The sequence below is a fragment of the Hesperophylax consimilis genome, chromosome 21, assembly GCF_061612785.1.
Source record: "Hesperophylax consimilis isolate HC1 chromosome 21, BYU_Hcon_1.0, whole genome shotgun sequence".
NCBI lineage: Eukaryota > Metazoa > Arthropoda > Insecta > Trichoptera > Limnephilidae > Hesperophylax > Hesperophylax consimilis.
The window spans coordinates 14,023,275-14,045,859 of record NC_142856.1 but is presented as its reverse complement, the minus strand read 5'-3'; the positions used below and the strand labels follow the sequence as shown (position 1 = coordinate 14,045,859).

Here is a 22,585-nt window from a genome sequence, read left to right as displayed (position 1 = left end):
GTATTTAATAAAATAAAATAAAGTTTCATGACAATTTTCGTAAATTGGTTTCATAGAGATGTATATTTAAATTTTATATGCTTAACTTCAAGATTTGTAAATAAAGCGTGTTCCCTTAGTAAAACTGTTTAGTAAGTTAAAACACCACTCGGAGGACGAGATGACAGTAAGGGCTATTTTAGGATTTCTATGAGATCATTTGAGCTATTCCCAAAAGCGAAACAAGTTGACTCGCAAAACCGAACAAATAAGCCTGGGGGGTTAAAAAACAGATATTTGACGTGGGTAATTCCAATAGGTGAAATTTAAGTAGTTGAAATTTTCTTCATGTGTAATTCCAATAGGTGAAATTTAAGTAGTTGAAATTTTCTTCATGTGTAATTCCAATAGGTGAAATTTAAGTAGTTGAAATTTTCTTCATGTGTAATTCCAATAGGTGAAATTTAATTAGGTGACATTTTCTCCATGTGTAATTCCAATAATAACATAATAACTCCAAACCAAACATAACTAAACCATAAAAAGTGTATAATAAATAAACACGTTTTTCGAGATTTTACCAACTATACTCACACTTACAATACAAATATATGCACTCAATATATATTATTATTATTTTTTTTTTTACATATTTATTATGAATATTCAATTTACAAAAACTATTAAAATTTTATGAATATTCAATTTACAAAAACCAAAAAAAATAAATAATAATAATTAAAATTAAAACTTGTAAAAAATAAAAACTTTCTTCTACAACACATAAATACTTGTCACACCTATACATAACCACGTAAACACCTCAGCACAGGTTCTCCTAGTGAGGTGTTCACGAAACATACAGAATTAATCACATACAGTTTCACCTTCTCAAACCTACCTTACACAAAACATATTATAGTTATAAGTTTGAAATGTATCATGTACAAATATAAATAATTATGTGAACACTGTAAATATTATATAGAAATAAATTAATTATAATAATAATATTTTTTTTTTTTTTGGTAAACTAATGTTTTTTAAGACAAGATTTTTTCTATGCATAGCACGCCATAGCTCAGTGGTCAGAGCTGTCGACCGGAAATCGAAGGGACACGGGTTCGAGTCCCGTTGGCGTCATGTATCTTTTATCAGGAGATTTTTCATTGTGGATGAGTGTTTCAGGCGAATAATTATTGCTTGTAAAATAATAATAATAATAATAGATTAAATTTAAGTAGGTGACATTTTAACCATGTGTAATTCCAATAGGTGAAATTTAAGTATGTGACATTTTCTCCATGTGTAATTCTGGTAATGAAATTTTGTTTGGTGTATTTAATTCACCCCCGTGTCATTTCACCTGGATACCACACACCACAAACATTTTTTTAACAGCTAAAAACATTAGCCGTTAATTATATAAATAAATTTAAAAATATAACGGGCCAATTACTGACATCAGTTGATTTTTGGGTTCATTTTACATCACAACATCAGAAGATATATTGAATTAAGCAATAATTATTATAATTGTTTTAACTTACGGTTGAGAGGTCTAATTATGCTACACGGAACTTCGGCTCTGCTAAAAATACCCATTTTAAGTCAATTTGGCCAAGTTTGTATAAATATGTGTAGCAGCAAATGATGGTGTGAACTCAGTACCTACCCACGAAGATATATTACTTGAATATAACATGTTTCAAAGCGTTACTTGGAAATTGTAAAAATACTCAATTTTTAATTAAAAAATCTCCTTTTGAAATTTTCAAATAACTGTAAGAATTTTAAGCATTATTTTGTTTATTAAAGTAGTACAACCATTAAACTAGGCCATTTATAAAACATTATTTATATTATAAGTAAAAAAATATGGCAAAAATAAACAAACAACTAAGTAGGCATTAACTCACTTTCATTCATCCCACAACGAACCTGTCATCCCTAGAATGAAATTTACCTTGATACGAAACTAATATTCAAAATGAATATTCACTCAATCGTTCATAGGTCATATCAAATGCTTAGTTTTTTTAAATAGTGTTTTGTTCAGAAACCCTGAAATGATCGGAATATTCTATTTCGCATTAGTCAGAAGTACATTGGAATATTAGTCAAATGTACATTGGAATATTAGTCAAAAGTACATTGGAATATTAGTCAAATGTACATTGGAATATTAGTCAAAAGTACATTGGAATATTAGTCAGAAGTACATTGGAATATGCTTTGCCAATTTAAAAACTGTACATCAATAGCATGTAACGTATCAAAATAAATCTTTAAATATCTTACCTCCAAATTCAACAATATTTTATATCTTAATCAAATTGCTTACGTGTTATTTGTTATATGTTTTTTTTTATTTTTTTTTATTCCTGCAATACGTACATGTAAAAATATTGAACTGGTCACAGAGTATATATATTAAGGTATTATTATTGATTGTTTTTTTTTTAAATGGGACTTACAAAAAAATAAAGTCTGTGAACGTCTGAGATCTATTGTTAATAGATTATATCAATTAAAATTCTATGTTCCAATACGTACACTTAGAATTATTTATTTATCACTAGCTGAATCTATAACCAATCTATCCACTGTTTTGCTTCTATAATATAAAATAAATATATATATATATATTTTTATTATAAGATTTGTATTTGAATATACTACGGTTTTACACTGAAAAATTGCGTATTCATCTTCTCTTTTCAACCTTGATTTTTCTTCAATGTAATCCTAAAAAAATCGGTTTAACCATTCATGGTCAATTCAAAAACATTTACTACCACAGCACCAAAAAAACATAATACAACCTACTTGTAAAGTAACCACGGTTTACACTGAGGCAATTCGCATTCATGCTTTCTTTTTATCCGGTTTTCAGTCAAAACTTTCACCTTGATTTTCTTCTAAAGAACCCTTTTATAAAATCACACCAATTTTGTGAATGGTGTCCTTGAAACGTCAATATATTATCAGACCTTAAAAAACATCGAATAAATAGGGAGGCTTGTGTGTAAACATGTTTCATTATGGAATAAGGTAGAGGGTCGAATTAAATGTTATAATTTAATTTTTTAACAGTAACAATATGGTTTACTTCAATTTGATCTCTGAGGTCACTGGAAGCCGCAAAAGGTTACATTTATGTTTTAAAAAACGAACCGTACTTGGAAAAAATGGAACACCATTTCATTTGGCTTAATCGCAACACGTTAAAATTTTGACCTCAGTAGATACTTACTCATCTACTACAACAGTAGCGAAATATTCGAACATTGGACCTAATGAAAACTTAGAAATACTTGAGGCGAGTGGATGAATTTGAGTATTTGTTTACAAGATATGGAACGACTGATATGGATATGAAAGAAGGGTTATTGTAGGAAACTGCGTTAATGGTGGACTGAACGCCGTTATCGCTAATAAAAAAGGATCAAAGAAGCAAATGTAACAGTTCACAATGGAGTGTTGATACCAACCCTGATTTATGATTTATAGTGAGGCATCAAACTGGCAAAGGAAGGATAAAAGTAGACTGAATGCTGTAGAAATGTAAGAAGTTTCCATTCAACTTTAAACTACAACTTTAAGCTAATTCAACTTTAATTTATAGTTAACGAGACTTGCCAATTAATAGCAAACTGGCTGTTATCGCATCATCTATCACTCAACACAAACAAAACCCAAATTTTAAGATTTTGTCCAGTGCAAGCTACACCTTTAAATATAAATGTAAACATTAATAATAATATTATCGAACCTTCCCAAACCTGTTCACTACTGGGAATAGAATTTATTTATTTATTTATTTAATTCAAAAAACAGTTTTTACATAAAAAGCATACTCTGCACATCTCACTAGGGCATTCCTGTATCAAGATGTGCAGCTTTACAATAATATCATTTAAAAAAAACATATATGTAAATTTAAAATAATAACAACATTAAATTAAATTTAAACAAAAAAAGAAAAGTTTATGACACGGACGTTTCGAGACCGGTAGACAAAAATAAACAAAATTTTAGTAAGAAATGTATGAAAAAAAATAAAAACAAAAAACAAAAAAGTCAACAAAAGAAAAGAAAAGAAAAGAAGCATTATTAAGTAAGTTGGCAACAATAATATTCTTCTGTTAACTAAAGTACAAGGTACCTGTGCTGGCTTATCAGACACAGGCATAGGAAACCATACTGATAAGATAAAGAAATAAGAAAAAATAAAAAATAACTAGATAAAAAAAGGTAAATAATAACCGATAGGTAAGTAGATAATATTATAATAAAAAGTAAGTAAGTAAATATTTTAGCTAGACAATAATTAAAGTAAATATTTATACGATAATTAAGTAGATAATAATAATAATAAGTAACATAATAATAAATAAATAACCAAAAGTTATTTTAGAAGTAAATAAGTGCATGCGCAGTAAGTAAATAAGGATTGTATCGAAACAGAGCTTCCACAAGGAATTATGATATAAGCGACAACATGGGTGATCCAAAATCATCATTCTCAGCTAGTACGGAGATTTTGACCATTTTCTTGAATGAATTTAACGTACCTATAGTTTTTATATTTTCTCCAAGCATATTATATAGCAACGGAGCTTTATATGAAAAACTCCTTTGTCCGAAGGATGTTCTGGTATACACCGGCTGATACATTAAAGAAGAACCCATTCTAGTGATGCGCACTTGTTGAGATCTTTTGGCAGTAATAGTGTTGTTGAAAAATTTACAGAGAGCCTGTATTATGTACAACTGCCTTATTGTCATAATTTTGCTTTCACTATATAATAACTTTGATGGATACATAAAATTTCTCTTATACATTATTTTTAAAATTAATTTTTGCGCAACATTCAAAGGCTCTAAGGTAGTCTTGTTACAAGAACCCCAACAGACAACATTATATGAAAGCATTGATTGAACTAGAGCATAATATACAGTTTTTAATGTAACTTTGTCCAATATGTTTCTTAGATTTTTGAAAATGTAGGCTAGCCTTCTTATTTTGTTTCTTAATGTAGTAATGTGATTGTTCCATTTTAAATTTTTATCAATAATTAAACCCAGGTATTTGATGTTGGCTACTCTTTCCAAAGATTGACAGTTACACTCCTGCACACAACAATGTATTTTTAATGAACGTTCCAAAGATGGTTGATTTACAGAGGAAATGCTAAAAGTAATATATTTAGTTTTGTTCATGTTTAAGGTTAACAAGTTTTGATCAAGCCAATTTTTGACTGCCCTTAATCCTGCCTCGCACTTAGCATACGTTTCGTTCCACGTGTCAGCAGCAAACACCAAGACAGTGTCATCTGCAAATACAATTGAAGATCCAGAAAATTTCAGTTTACAGAGGTCGTTAATATATAACAAAAATAGAATTGGACCCAGAACACTACCTTGAGGAACACCATATACAATTGATTTATTTGAGCTAATGTGATCATTAATTATTACTCTCTGTGTTCTATTTTCAAGATATGATCTGAACCAATCTAAAGATTTATTAACAATACCCATTGAACTGAGTTTTTTAAGAGTAAACCGTGGGATACGGTATCAAATGCCTTAGACAAGTCTAAAAAGACGGCCATTGCTTTATTGCCAGTATCAAGAGCTTCTACGACTGTGGTAATCATTTTTAAAGCAGCATCACTTGTTCCCATGTTCTCTTGGAAGCCAAATTGATTATCTGAGAGAATTTCATATCTTTTTACATAAGACATCAACCTAATTTTAGCTAATTTCTCTATTATTTTTGATAACGTATATAGCAAGGAGATAGGTCGATAGTTATTTACATCTTTGTTATCTCCTCTTTTAAATAAAGGAATAACTTCGGAATTTTTGCAATGATTAGGGAACAAGCCATTCTCAAAACTAACATTTACAATGTGTGTAATAGGTATTACTAGTTCAGAAGCATTTTGTTTGTAGACCATTGCACTTATATTGTCATTTCCACTCGAAAAACCTGATTTTAGCTCATTAATCACATTTAAAACTTCATTACTTCATTCGTTGGTTTGAATTCAAAGCAGGCATTTTGCATAGATTGTGTTGGATTATAATTTTTTACTAAAGATTCTTCACTGGTGTTATTTGCACTACACAAAAGATTAGCAAAATTTTGACCTATATCACTAAAAAAATTATTCACATGGTTATTAATGACTGTTGGATTATCATTTATGGATACAATGTTATTATTTACTTTCAGTTTATTTATGGGCACTGATTCCTTTTGCAAATCCAATGCTTGTTTTATTATTTTCCATTCTTGCTTTATGTTTCCTTTTACCTCGTGAAGCTTCCCTTTATAATATGTCTGTTTGGTCGTTTTTATAATTTTAGAACACCAATTTCTGTATCTTTTATAATGTGCAAACAGTTCGATATTATTTGGTTCTTTACGACAACTCTTGTGTAATTTGTCACGTTTAATGAGGCAGTTAACAATTCCAGAAGTTATCCATGGTTTCAAGTGCTTTTTATTACAATGGATTCTCTTAGTATATGAGCAATTTCCAATATGTAATTTTAGACGTCTTATGAAATTATCAGCTGCAGTATTGACATCACTGGTGGATAAGACTGTATCCCATGTTTCCTCTTTCAGTGTCGAATTTAGTAGGTCATTATCCACAGTTAGTCTAAGCTTTACGTCTATTTTTTTTGATTTTGTTACTCTGGATTTAGGATATTTCAATAATGTAGCAAAATGGTCTGTAATACTGGTCCTGAATACAGCACTCTGAGGATCGTCTTTTGACTTAACCATAATGTGATCAATACAACTCTCAGTACTTGATGTTACTCTAGTCGGTGAAATAATTAATGGTTTTAGACCGTGGTAAATCAAAAGTGAAAGATATTGTTCACTTTCTATGCTGTTCATATCCAGAATATTTATATTTATATCACCACATAAAATCACTTCATGGTTATGTGTTGAAACAGAACGTAGTAAGTCATTTAGGTGGTCAAGAAAGGTATCAATGTGTGCTTGAGAAGGAGATCTATAAACTGCTAAAACACATACATTATAAGGTAGTTGTAATTTAAGACAGTTGGCATGTGGAATAGTTATTTCTTCAACAGAAACTATGACATCATTCCGAGTGTAAACGACAACTCCATCATTTTGTAAATAATTTTTTTTGGTGCTATGTGATGAATATCCAGTAATACTTGGGATATAGATTGAATCTTTCAACCAAGCCTCACTAAAAACGATAATGCCAAATCTATGTTGTATTGCGTCGAGAACAGCTATAGTATCATCGAAATTTTTTTTTATGCATCTTATATTCATACAATATATAGAGAGAGCAGAATGGTTAAGAAATTCATTACATACTGATGGGTCATCTATGTTGATATTGATTTCCTTGTCGTCATTTAGTTCTTCATCCAATATAGAATCCATATTAATACTTTTTTATACATGTTGCTGTTGGTGGTGTGACTCATAAAACAAAAGCAAATAATATGCGATGTAATTAATAATAATAATAAGAATAATAATGGGTGTATATTAATATTAATTTGAGCCCGTGAAAACTTGTCGAAAATGTAGGTATATCCCGTGAAGGTACAAACGAAGGAAATTATGTTTACATAATTATCAATCTTAAAGTAAATATTTATAATAAAGTGAATAATAGCAATAAAAGTGGTTATAGAGTGGTAGTAGATCTTTTGGTGGTAATAGATTGGTAAGACAAATAAGTTAGTATCAAGAACGCAACTAAAATGACAAATACATTCAATAACATTAGAAATACACAGAATGTGACTAAAATAGTGCGCAGGTATTTGCAATGATTTTATGATATTAACAAAACAACAATTATTAAATGATATTAACAAAAAAATATAGCTCAGAGCATGGAGCGTACTTAGGTTGTAAAGATGTTGCAAAGAATATGTTGACATAAAATAAATACATACAAAAACATTTGAAATACACAGCGATGTGGCCAAAATAGTGCGTAGGTATTTGCAATGAAAAATTTTTTTTTCAGGTATATGCACAGTTGTTATTTGTATGTTATTACCTAATGACAAATTATATGTGATAACAACAGCTAAGGGTGGTAGGTAAATATAGAATACATCACATTGCTTATTCATTATCCTATTGAAAATTATGAAATGAGTCTTAAATGAACAAGTAATGAATTTCATAATTACCGACTTATTATTCTTAATCAGAGCACGGTGAGTACTCAATCTGTAAATATGTAGGTGCGACGGGTGTGTTGCAATAGAAAAATAAGTTACAATTACCTGCGAACTAATCCAGAATCTGACCATAAAAGGAATATAGATATATACACGACCGGTCAGTGGTTGAGTGGGCATAGCGCTTGGGTCTCACCCGAGCGTCGCGTGTTCGATTCCTCGGCTGGCTAAGTCCTCCATCACAACACAAGCAACATTTTCGGCTTTCTGTGGTGGTAGTAGGAGATTTTCAAACATTGTTGGGTTATTCGTAACCCGGGAATGTTTGTCTTTCTTTTTAAAAAAAAAAAAAATAAAAAATAAATATTCTTTTATTTTTTTCCCAGATTTATATAGATTTACTAGAAGTATGAGGTTGCATGAGATCTTACTGATTGTGATAAAAATAAATGAGTATATAAATATTCTATAACAATATATTACAATATGAGAACATGAAATGATATCTTCATTAACAGCCATAATGACAGAGTGAAATAGAAGTCAGATAGATTGACTTTTTAAACGTTGCAGGTCATTGGCATTATTTATTGTTATGATTTTTGAGCTGTCAATTTTCTTCAGTAAGATACGTCCTGAAGATGTCCATGCATATTTAAAATTATTTTCTCTGGCGAATCGTTTAGTTTGTCCTAGGAGGAATTTTGCTTTTTGTGTTAAGTGATCCGATATATATATTCGTTGGGCATCTTGCGATACTTCTAGATCGTATGTATTTAATTTATTTGTGCTGGGAGTTGTGGCCTTTGAGTATGTTTTTATTTTGCATAAGAAATTATCTCGATCTAGTGTGTTATTAAAGGTCGCAATGATTGATCTGGGATTTTTTTCAGCAATTTTAGGCCCCATTCTATAGATTTTTTTTATTACCGAGTTCACATTTCCTGAAGAGTCCTCAAAGTTGATAATTTTTGTTATTTTATTGAGAATTTCTAAATAGTTATTAGAGATGGATTCTGGAATCCCTCTTATTTCAATATTACATATTTGAGACATATATTCTAGTCTGTCGATTTTGACGTCTTGTTGTGAGATTGTATTAATTAAAATGTTGTTTTGGTTTTTTAATTCGATTAGATCAGCATTATCTTTAACCTGTAATTTTTCCATAGAAGTCACACGCTTTTTTAGATCTTCCTGTTGATCCGCCATGAATTGGAATGACTTTAGTAGATCATTGTTTTGTTTTAATATTTCTTCATATTTGTGATCATAGATGCTTAGTTTATTGTCTACAAAAGAAATCATTGTTGTTTTAAATTTTTCAAGTTCCTTCAAGAATATTTCCAATGTTAACGGCTGATTAGAGCCATCTGTGAATGATGAAGCTAGATTTTCACTGGTTATTGTAGGTGTGGTTGTAAGCTTCGCTGTTTGTGCAATTTGTTTTTGATTTTTGGCAACAGGTGTCAGGTCTTGATTGAGTTCATTCATGTTATTATCGATAAGTTTCTGTTTAGTTGATTTCGGAATTTTAATGCACTTCTTACATTTCCATTGTTGCGATTGAGATTGATTTTTTGCACCTCGGCGAGAAGTTTCCACTATATCCGCACACAAAATGTGATATCCATCTTCACATACAGAACATGCTATAAAATCGGCCGGAACTTCAATGTTTTTTTCGCATGCAGTACATTGAGTATTCATTCTAAATTCGCTGAGCGTCTAAATTCACACTAAAAGAGCACTATTGAATAATTGTTTCCTTTAAGGATGGATAACTTTGCTACACTTGAGATCTTCACTCTTTGATATTCAAGAACTATGGCACCGATTTTTGAGTTTATGACACAAGCTCTCGAGGAAAAACAAAAAACTCTTTTTGGTGCAAAAAACACACTTTTTGTGAAAAGAAATACACTGGACAGTGCGCAATCTTCGATTTAGATGAATTGACCACTTTTTAGCTATTTTCTATTGTTGATTTTGTTAATTTTTTGATAATTTGAAGGAGATACAGAAAAACGTCAATACTAGACTTGACAGTGTTGCCCGTTATCGATATAAACATATATTATTAGATATAAACATAAACTGGAAAGAACATGTCTCAAAAATTGTAGCAAAAATCAGTAGTTTTTCTTATGTTCTGGGTACCTTGAGAAAAATATTAAACACCGAATCAGTAATAGCCGCATACTATGGTTATGTATATTCAATAATAAAATATGGTATTATTTTTTTGGGGAAACTCGGTAAACGCTAAAGATGTTTTCATCATACAAAAGAGATGCATAAGGAAAATTACAAACTCTGATCGTTTAGATTCATGTAGACCTATGTTTAAAAATCTGAAAATTCTGACAGTCACAGACATATATATATAATGGAGTTATGCATGTTAGTGCGATCATCTACAGACAAGTTCCCACTAAAAAACTCAACACATAAATACGCTACAAGGCTCACAGAAAACTTACTAATACCAAAAGCAAACAAAACAATATTCCAAAAAGGACCATACTACATGGCCATTAAAGTATATAACAACTTTCCACATAACATTAAACAAATACAAGATACACACAAATTCAAATCGTTACTAAACACTTTCCTTGTTAATAAATGTCAATACACGTTGAGTGTATACCTCACGTAAATGAAACGCCTCTTTTTATTGGTATATATATAATGATAATTTCCTTGTGATTTGAATGACAGTCAATTAAAACACAATTGAGTTTCTCTGTAATGAAAGAAGAGGTTTATTTTGTTAATCTCACAAGAGTTACATACAGAAAAGCATTCAGTAACAAAACATTACCTGTAATGAAAGAAACGACATTTAATGTTATTAATTTTATGTCAATTCCTTAATCACAATCACGATAAATTACAAATAAAATTTCCATCAATCTGTCATGTCACAACCCATAGATTATTTTTACTATGTCACCATAGATTACGAAATATCGAGTCGACTGTGTAGGTACTGTGGCGCACATCCAGCCAGTGACAGTCCACGACACACTTAAAGAAAATTATATTTTTCTTTACATCTCCCCCCCTAGGGAAGACAATAAACCCCAACCTATTAAGTATCCTCTTTTTGGTTCATTAATGCAGGAACTGGAGTTAACTTTGAGATGTGGAAAAAATTTGATTCTGATTTTTGTCGACCAGTGTTTATCTTGTAAATTGAGTTTGATAATTTTTCTATAATTTTGTAGGGTCCGATTCTCAATTCGTCTAGCTTCTTCCTATTAAGTTTGTTTCCATTCTCCACAAAAACAATATCACCAACGTTGAAGTTGAAGTGTCTCCTGCTTTTATCGTAAATTATCTTGTTGTAATTATGTGACTTCATAGTATTTTCCAGAGCTTTTTTTCTGTCTTGCATCAAACTGATGTCGGTCTTCTTATGTTTTAACTCATTTGGCAAAATCGTAACATCTGTGCCGTTAAGTAGATACTGTGGCGCATATCCTGTGATAGTGTGCTCCGTTTCATTATAGATTTTTACACAATTATGTGCTATAGTTGTCCAAGCTTTATCACCATAGGTTTGCAGAAAGTTTGATTTCCAATCTAACCACTCTGATTGTAAACTAAGCTTTATCATCATGGACGAATACCAATCTGTACATGATTTGTCCAAAAATAATCTGAAGATTTCAATTTTTTCTTCGTCCTTAGTAATGTCAAACCTTGCACATTCTGTTTCAAATACTTCCATCCAGTGACATGCACTTATATTTTTTCCATTAAATTTTTCAAGTACAAACCTGTCAGCTAACTTTTTCATGCTTTGTTTTTCGTTTTTCTGTTGATTTTCAACTAATTTTTCCAAAATTTTCACTATAGGGTCTTCTGAACTCCTGTTATTGGCAATAGACACTTGTTCTTTGGTAATTTCCTCTAGAAATTGGTCCTGAAAAATCATGTTTTTATCCTCATCCACATATGTTTGTGAAATATCTTCTGTCATTTTTATCCATACACTTCTGGTTTGGTGTCTTTTTTTAATGTATTTTTTACTATAGCATAAGCCTTAGAGGTGTAGATAGGTTTGTGGAGTGATGCTGCTTGACATTCTTCAGGAATCAGGAAAATTTTGTCATCTTGTGTAACAATTGAGGTTATGGCAATAAGATTAGACTTTCCGTCTGTTGTTGGTTTTGATTGAAATGTAAACTTCAACTTTTCCATATTGTGACAAGAAATGTCGTTTTATAATGATAATTTCCTTGTGATTTGAATGACAGTCAATTAAAACACAATTGAGTTTCTCTGTAATGAAAGAAGAGGTTTATTTTGTTAATTTCACAAGAGTTACATACAGAAAAGCATTCAGTAACAAAACATTACCTGTAATGAAAGAAACGACATTTAATGTTATTAATTTTATGTCAATTCCTTAATCACAATCACGATAAATTACAAATAAAATTTCCATCAATCTGTCATGTCACAACCCATAGATTATTTTTACTATGTCACCATAGATTACGAAATATCGAGTCGACTGTGTAGGTACTGTGGCGCACATCCAGCCAGTGACAGTCCACGACACACTTAAAGAAAATTATATTTTTCTTTACATATATATGTATTTTTTTATTTTTTCATTGGTATATTGTTATTTTATCTGTATAAACATTGTAATTATTATAATAAAACAAATAATATTATATAAACATTGTAATTAAATAAATGTGGTTAGCTGGAAGAAATGGGGTCTACCCATAAGCTACACCTTTTGTAATTTTTATTTTACAATAAATAATTTTTGATTTGATTTGATTTGATTTAAGCTACTTATAATAAAAAAAAACCGTTTTGTAATGTATTGGTACTATTATCACATTTCATGTCATATCATATTGATAAAAACAGGTATCTGCCTACTTTAAATTTTCTCTATGGTTATATAGTATATGGTTGACAGGATGTTCAAATTTTCTATAATATGGGATCACACTGACTTTGCGAGTCCTGTCCTTGAAACGTTAATACATAATTCAAAGCACAGCATTAAACCACATAATAGAGTACCATGTCCCGCAAAAAATTATAAAAAAACCTTTAGAATGATAATATTTTGATATATTTTTCATCCCAGGCAGTGTCTCCGCGTGGGGGGTGTCGAAGGTGGTATAATTCATCATTCCTAATGTGTTTTGCATACAATGGCGCCTAGTGGGGTGTGGGGTGTTGGGTGGTAGGGGTAGTTGGGGGCCCTTTGTGCCAATAATGCGAGCGATTTGTCTTGGCAGAGTGTGGAGCGGAGTATAGACTATTCAATGTATTCATGCAGCCGTAGACATTATGGTATTACGGCGACGTGGGTGGATCGTCTCGTTTCTGACCGGAACACGGAAAAAAATTCTTCATTAAAAGTTGTTAAAAAAGTTACAAGTAGTTTTTCCGAAGACATCCGTGTCAGAGTGACATGTAGTTTACTCATTCAATACGTGGAGTAATATTTTAAATTGTTGAACCTCGTTCTCTAGAACGATGGTAGATACAGGAAAAAAACGAACAGAAACGTACCTTCTAATAATAAAACGTACAAAAAGAAAAACACGTAATAAAGATGAAAAAATAAAATTAAATAAAACTGAAGGTATGGATATTCAAAGGAAATGACGAAAATGATAATCACCTTTTTAACATTTTTATTTTTTTAATTTTATTTTATTTATACGTCCATTGGGCTTTTACATACATACTTCGAAAAATATTCTGAAGATTGTAAATTCACAATAGTAACAGTAATAATACATTTAACCATATCCATTTGATATATTATAACAGCAAGTAAATAGTAAATGCATACAACAATTATTTTTAGGTATAAGCCTCTTGAACAAAAATAAGAATATGTATTGTTAAATTTTTACTTCTACCATCGTAAAGAATCACCTCCATAAGTTAGCGCACTTTCATCCGTACACTCTGTACATAGACAAACTTCAATTCTCCCAAATTTAGTACATAGTCGTAGACATATCCTCTTCTGCGTAGTTTTTTATATTCTTTATAAGTGTTATATACTTGTACTATTGTTTAATCACGTTAACTTTTGTCATAGTAGTGATTTTTTTAATATAAAAGTTAAAAACGAATTTTTACTTTCGTTAAATATTTCTCAAACATGAAGATTTCAATTTAAAGCGAGGCTTAAACGAAAAGAGCTTTCGCTATTAGATTCTAAAACACGTTATTATAAAGGAATAGAAAATTTAATGCGCCTTCGTAGTGTCGGATACGAGTCAAATCACCCGCCTACTTTTAGCTTTTCACTTCGCTGACTTGTTTCCTTTACTAACTGGCTCAAGAACTACCTGCTGCCGCTACCCCCTGCCTTCTCCCTTCTCACCACCTCACTCCACAGAACTACCCAGAGCCGCGAAAGGATTATTTATTCAAATAATATTTCTGAAAAAATCATAGTAAACAATTATGGATTACGATTTAAAAATTATTACAAACGATTTAATGTATGCGTAGAAAGCATTTGCTTTGAATTGTGGCTTTCCATTCTTACAACATAAACAAAAAAAATATATTTTAAAGAACTCTGCCCACATAACCGGAGCATACCATGATCATACTATTACGGACCAAATTATGGTATTAGGTACGAAGCAATCGCAAACAGTGCAAAAAGCCGCTTGCGGTTGCTTTGTTCCTTTCCGGTTATTCGTGGCACGGTCATAGCACGGTCATGGTATGCTCCGGTTATTTGAGCAGACTCCTTAAGGGTACAATTAAAATAATTCATATTCTGCTCTTTCATAAGATGGCGCTAATTTAAGTTTAAAAAAATTAAACATTTCGTTCTTAATTTTTGATGAATTATTAAATATTTATACGTGCATATTGTATATGGCATGTTAATTTGTAAAAATATATATAGCATAAAGAGCCCTCTGTCAGAGCGAATTTTGTGTAGCCTAATATATTTACCGAGCAAATGGTTTTTTGATGTGAGTTTTTTTCTGTTTGCTCGAAGTCAATCCAATTATTATGACATTATCCAACCTTTGACGGATCATAACTAGATTATGTTGAATTTGCGGACCCACGTTCTGTATAAATTCGTAATCCAAATGTCTTCCTATCGATTCTTGAAATACATTTTTATTTATATAAATGATTCGTGAAAGAAGAATGCGAATAAAACCAAAAAGCGACCTTAATTATTGAAAATAATTATATTAACATCAATTAAGTACGAAAAAATGTACATAGAATAAGACAACAACAACAAAAATCTGTCGTAACTGGGACTTAGAGGAACATGGGTTCCGGTGAGTATGGACTTAAAGCTACCGCAATTTAAAATGTGTATTTTGTTTATATTTATGAAACTTTCTGGTTACGAATCTATATTTCTGACACTTTATAGTAACGAATCTATATTTTGTTTACATTTCTGATTCTTTCTGGTTACGAATCTATATTTCTGATACTTTATAGTAACGATTCTATATTTTGTTTATATTTCTGATACTTTATGGTAACGAATTTATATTTTGTTTATATTTCTGATACTTTCTGGTAACGAATTAAAAAAAATGTAACTCTACGATGTATATCTCCCATTGTTTTTTTTTACATTTCAGAATTTTCTATTATTTTGAAATGGTGTAGTTTCATTTATCTTTGTAAATTTGTAATTTTGCATATTAAAAGTATTTCTAATGCATTTAGTTTTCTGACTTCTAACTTCTGTGCAGAAGTTATGATGAATATGTATATGATTTAAAAAGAATGTTTTTTTTAAATAATATTGATTCTTATGCTGCATACAGCGGTTTTTAGTGCTTTTTTATTGGTTAAAAATCAGTTGCAATGTGTTTTAATAGTTTATTTTGATTTTTTTTGGTACACATGAATTGGTATTACTTACGATAAATTTAGAACCGGTAACCTATAGATCCGGAGCCGAGGATCATATCCGCTCGATTGTGAGGTCTTCAAAGTGTTTATTTAAGCGGAGAAAAAAATTATTTAATGTAACTAACTAACTAAGCATCGCGCCGTTTCTGCAGAGAGTGTAGGCAGAGAGGACGGATCGCCAAACAACTAGGTCTTGACACACACTCCTTGCATCATTCATATGCATACATCGTCTAATTCACACTTTTCTATTATTCTGACTGTTGACATGGCCCGACTCTAGTATCTGGGTCACTTGATCGTGCCGTGTATTCGTCGGGCGTCCCCGATTTTTCTACCATTCTATCACTCCTGAATCTCTTTTCTTAGTTTATTCGCTCCACATGGTCAAACTATCTAAGCGTCGCTTTCACGATCTTACGTATTATGCATACATCAGCTTAGCATTTTTTGTAAATCTCCACATTTCTCAACGATCATAAATGGTTTTACCACACACACGTTCAGGGATCTCATTTCTAAAGCATTTAGTCTACTTTCATCCTTCCTCTGCCAGTACCATGTCTCACTGCCATACATCAGGATAGCTACCAGCACTCCATTGTGGACTGCTAGCTTCGCGCCAACTGCGTTCAGTCCTCCATTAATGGAGTTACCTGCATTTGCCCATTCATTCAATATCTCTGTCATACTTCCCATCCCTCGTAATCAACCCATTTAATGTTAGATTTTCATAAAGCCATATCCCCAAATCTCACCGTATAAGCAAAAACAGTGTATGCGATACACAAAACGATTATTACTAAGCATATTTTCGCATCTGTTCTAATATTACTTATATTCTAAATCTAGGACAATCGACGGCCGGCATAGTCCAGTGGTAACGCATTGGACTGCCATTCCGAAGGTCGCGGGTTCGAACCCGGCGTGCGCAAATAAATTTTATTTGATTAATTTGTGTTATTTCACAATTAATTAATTAAAATAATATATAGTATATTTGCGGCACGTTCCAGAGTGGAAGATACTACCAGTATCGCCCTGGTGTAAGACCACCATTCAGAATTGAAACGTTGCTCCAAATGGCTTTAGCCGTGTTTAGTGACTAGATCTGAGTAGCCAGCCTCACAACATCCCCCAATTTGGGGATGCCATAGTCTCACTGGCTCCAGACGGGAGCAGTTGGGACTCTTGTGAGGTATTCACTATAAAAAAAAAATATAAAAAAAATCCCCAAGTAAGCACAATATTTTTTTTATGAACATTTTATCTCACATCATCTTACAACATAGTCGAAAAACTTATTTCTAATCACATTAAAGGGCTGACGAAAAAAATGTTTAAATCGCCATTTACACTCTTTTGTTGAGAGTCCTTTATATATTTAGAACCCTTTAAAATAAATTTTGTTTTGGGTTCTGACAAATTGGTTTTGGAAAGTGTAAAATTATCGCAATTTCTCGTTGGCAGCCACGAATTTCACGATTAGTTTTGCATTCTTTAAAGTTAAACGTTTAAGGAACGTTTTATTTTTCACACAAAAATTTTTTTTTAAACTTTCTCTACCTAATATATAGGTACTTCGCGCCACTTACAAAACTAATTCTTTCAAAAGAATTTTTGAATTAACAAAAGAGAAAATACCCTAAAATAAAGTCAGAATCTTAAGAGAAGCAGCTCTGCGTTTGAAGTCGTGTATTCACAATATTTAGTGCGCGGCCCGGCGTTATGGACGGACCTACGGTCGCTTTTGTCCTAGCAGGCCTAGAAAATTGATCTTTTCGTGGGGCTTATATTAATTATTTCCGATGAACGTATTTCAAAAATCTCAAATGTTTCTAGAGGGATCCCTCGGAAAGATACTAATTGATGGTCTAGAAAAATAAAATCTAGTGCTTATCGCTAATTTTATAATGAATTTATGTTTTAAACCGTTTTAAATAAAATCTTTTCATGACTAGGTCCAGTTTTTATTAATATTTAATAATAATTACTTACATCCGCAGGGATCCCTCTAGAGACATTTGATGTTTTAGTAATATGTTCATTAGAAATAATTAAAATGTGAGCGTCGAGCAAACTCTCATTTTAAGAGTCTTAAGTTATTAGTTGTTTTCTAGTTTTGTTGAGCGTTCTTGTATAATATTTAACAAAATAGAGTTTTAAAAATGACAACATTAGTTGAAGTAACAATCATGGCGTAAAACATTAATTTAATTTTGGTTGCTTAACTTCATTGATAATTATTTCCAAGTGTTTCTTTACATAAAATAATCAACAACGCGTTTTATTACTATAATTTATTCTTCGTCGTATATTTTTTCAAATTTAACATAACTGCTGTACAAAAAATATGTATATATATATATGGGACGTGTGGGATTGCACTAACCTCCCCACATCCTGGAATAAAAAATAATAACAAAATAAAAAAAAATCTTCTTTTATCAGTGAAAATACATGTAAGATTAAATATATATTTTTTTTGTATTAAAGAGGATAGAACCATCATCCCCAGGAACTGACTAAAATGAGTGAACCGCGCTATCACTTAAACCAGATACTAACTGGATGGTACCTATACATATTTCGTTTTTTTTTTAATTTTACACTAACCCCACACAGGGGGCTTGAAGAAAATATATTCCCTCAGGGCCTATGTCAACTTTTGGGATGATGGGTGTAGAGAATCTTTAAGAAAAGGAAGGTAGAGGAAGTTCTGGAAAGGTAAAAGGTATGAGGGTTGGGTAGTAATCTAGGTATCAGTGTGTCCAGGAGTGACAATATGTACAAATCTCTCCCACTGCAGAGCAAGGCGATGGGTTGAGAGACCAGTTAGAGAGGTCAAAGGGTCTCACCAGACTAGCCTCCCCTGATCTGGCAAGACAGGCAGCTTGTGAGCAGATGCATCTTTAACACATATCACCCTGCTAAAACACCAAACGTAGCGAACCACTTGCAGGTGACTTATGGCAGAGGTTTTGGTTATCCAATAAATGGTTCCCTGGGCGGCGGTAGCTACACTTACATAACCCTTAAGAACCCTTGCATATTAACTGCTGTCAATTTTATACTATCATCCAAACCAGATAAATGCGTGCGAGTGTATGTGCGTGAGTACCGTCAGAATGAATTGTCATCGATAACAAGTATATCTGCCGAGTTTCAGCTCAATCAAAACGATCGGAAGTTGCTTAATTTCCAATTCCAATTCATTTAATCGTTGTGACATTTTCTTAAAGGTCGATGAATAAATTTTAGGTCTCATTGAAAAAAAAATAACAATATTACTAACATATTCGGCCAGTTATATGTATGAGTATGATATTATATGAACAATATTACTAACGGTTCCATGATAACTCAACACAGTGACTATCCAACGAACCTTTAAAAAGTGATATAAAGTCATTAAAAACGATGAAAAAAAAAATTAAACCTAACTTAACCTAACTTATTTAACCCTGTTAATAAAGTTTTTGTTTTATAACATTTCATGACTTTATATAACTTTTTAAAGATGTGATGAATTATCATTTTGATGATTTATCCGGTCACCTTACTAACGTATTCGGCTAGTAATATATATGAGTATAATATTAAATGAACAATATAACTAAAAATTCAACTAGCTATATGTATGAGTATGATATTATATAAACATTATTACTAAAAACTCAGCTAGTTATATGTATATGTATGAGTATGATAATATATAAACAATATTACTAAAAATTCAGCTAGTTATATGTATATGTATGAGTATGATATTATATAAACAATATTGGTAACATATTCGGCTATTATCATTATTTTTTTAATGGTAAACTAATGTTTGTAAGACAAGGTTTTTATTGACAGAATATAAGTATATTTTGTACAACATAGCAATACATATTTAAATAAAATAACTGAAAAGGATTAACGTAAATGATAACTTAACTGTTCTACTTCAGAACATCTACAACAAAAAGGCCAGTTATCATATTACGCATAGATAAATCTTAGTCTACAGAAATGTTTGCACTGCGTCAAAACAAAATTCGAAACTTCTTATAGTGTGTGGACCATTTCATTGCAGAGGCAGGCATTTTCTATGTAAAGTGGTTAGATCTAATCAGTTATACTAAGCCATCCTTCATCTTCGCTATCTCTAATGCTATCCTACTAACCCACGCATCTATTCCATTTTTTTCGTGCTTTGAGAGAAAAAAATTCTTGGTGAAAATTTTATTTAACCACATTAATGATTATGGTTACCACGCCTTGTGTTTGTTCAAATACAAACGATTTAGGAAAAATGTGATTTGCAATGTTCGCCTTATTTAAAATAAAAATGCTATTTTTTCTACACTGATTCTAAATAAAATTATAATCTTAGGTGACATAGAGTCCCGTACAACGAGATTACAAAAATCGCACAAAAATATTGCTATATAACAAGGGCACACCAGTGAAAAATAGAGGCGCTTTTGCGTAATGTGTTCCACTATAATCACGCAAGTAGCAGTGCGCGGGTACCGGATTCGGTAGTTTTCGGTCATTAGATATTACAACATTGGAGATCAAATTCTATTAATTGGAGTTAAAAAAGTTAGACCAATTTTTCATGCCTCATTTAAATATAATACATCAATGGGGATAGTCTGAATTCTCAACAATTCAGTTCCAATTTTGAAAATTGCAATAAGAATAATTTCCTAAACCTAATTACAAAAAGTCAAATTTCTACAAAATATTCGCAAAGGTAGATTCTTTTTCTTTTTCCTGTAATTTAATAGAATATTTTCTTGAAGTCCATCAAATTGAGCGAAACATTTTTTCCAGTTAGTCAATTAGTTAGTCCTTTCAATTGCGCCATAGCGAAATAATATGCTTAGATAAGTGATTTAAAAAGTTACAAGCCATTAACAAACTTTTTGGTATTGTCAAAAGACCTACATAATAATATATGAACTTTTGCATGTATTTTTGTAAAAATATCTACCGAGATATTTTAATATTATTAAAAAATGGAAGCAACTTAGTTTATTTTTGTTATTTGTTTTTGGGGTGTTATGCCCTGTTGCGCTAACTCCTTCTTTAGCCAACGTTTTGGACAGCATTGCAGTGTCCATCATCAGGGCAGATGTGTTATTTAAATAACACAAATAATTAAATAACAATTAAATAACACATCTGCCCTGATTACGGACACTGCAATGCTGTCCGAAACGTTGGCTAAAGAAGGAGTTAGCGCAACACGGCATAACACCCCAAAAAAAATAACAAAAAATACTTTTGGCCGTGAAAATCTTAAATCATAACTTAGTTTATGCTTACTATTTGAAAATTCAATAAATAATACACATTATTTTTATGTCAAGAGCCCATCAGAACGATGATAAATATTTCTCTAGAATGATCTAGAAAAAAATATCTGCGAAACTGTACTAATTTGTAAGTAGGTACTCAGTAGCATGTCGTAATTCTTAACATATTTATCGGTTCCAATTTTGAAAATCATAGTTAATAATTTTCTTTCAAAATTTTATATTAATTCTTCATGTAATCAGTTTCAATTCCAGAGATAATTGAAACAGACCTACGTCGAACATACAAACAACCGAAATTAATGTTTTTTATAATACATTATATAAAAGCACAAAAAGATTTAAACGTATTAAGAAGCATTGAAGAAAAAAATACATTAGTTAACGGGAAGAAATATTTTCATGTTAAAATCGGTTACAGTCGGTGCTGATTCGTTGTTGATGATACAGGCTACAAATATGTGCAATGCACTGGTTCAGTGGCTTAGACTAAGTTTGTATAATAATGTACAAAACTAATAGCAGCCTAATGAACACCGTAAGGGTAGAGCGCTATCATTAAATAATACATTTTATTGATTGAGAAATACACCCGACTCTATCTAGGACTGGTACTTAATGGTGACAGTGGTGACCCCTCCCAAAACATCACTATTTCTGAATCATTACTGCTAGAAAATATATAATTTTTATGTATACCAGATAAAATATAGTTTTGATTTCAATTATCGATTTAAATCCCTCTTCGTTTAAATAATTTATGAACGAAATGTCAACCTTCTAACTTTTCGACGTTACACATTTTCCGAGAAGAAATGAAGTGTTCGGATTAAGAGTAAGCGGAATCGCTTAGGTCCTGACTGTGAGCTTAATTCCGATTCATCATCTTCCCATCCCCCTCTATCTATCACACTATCTCTCTCTCTCTCTCTCCGCAGATTAGAATTAAAGCTTTTAATTAACATTTTGATGTGGCACTGGTCGGTCGGATAATTTCGGTATTTTTCGAAATGAATATAATTTCTAGTTTTGATATTTATTTATTTATTTAAACGCCATAAAATGGCTTTTACAATAGAGTGATTACAGAACAAGTAATGTGTACACAAAAATATTGTTGCAAGTGATACAGTTGTTAATAGAAGTGCAGTTAAACAATTCACAATTAA

At 31.3% G+C, this 22,585-nt stretch overlaps 1 pseudogene; it reads right to left on the bottom strand.

Annotated features, from left to right (window-relative positions):
- Nucleotides 1-11,290: 11,290 nt before the first annotated feature.
- Nucleotides 11,291-12,521, bottom strand: LOC149413636 (uncharacterized; annotated as a pseudogene).
- Nucleotides 12,522-22,585: the final 10,064 nt, after the last annotated feature.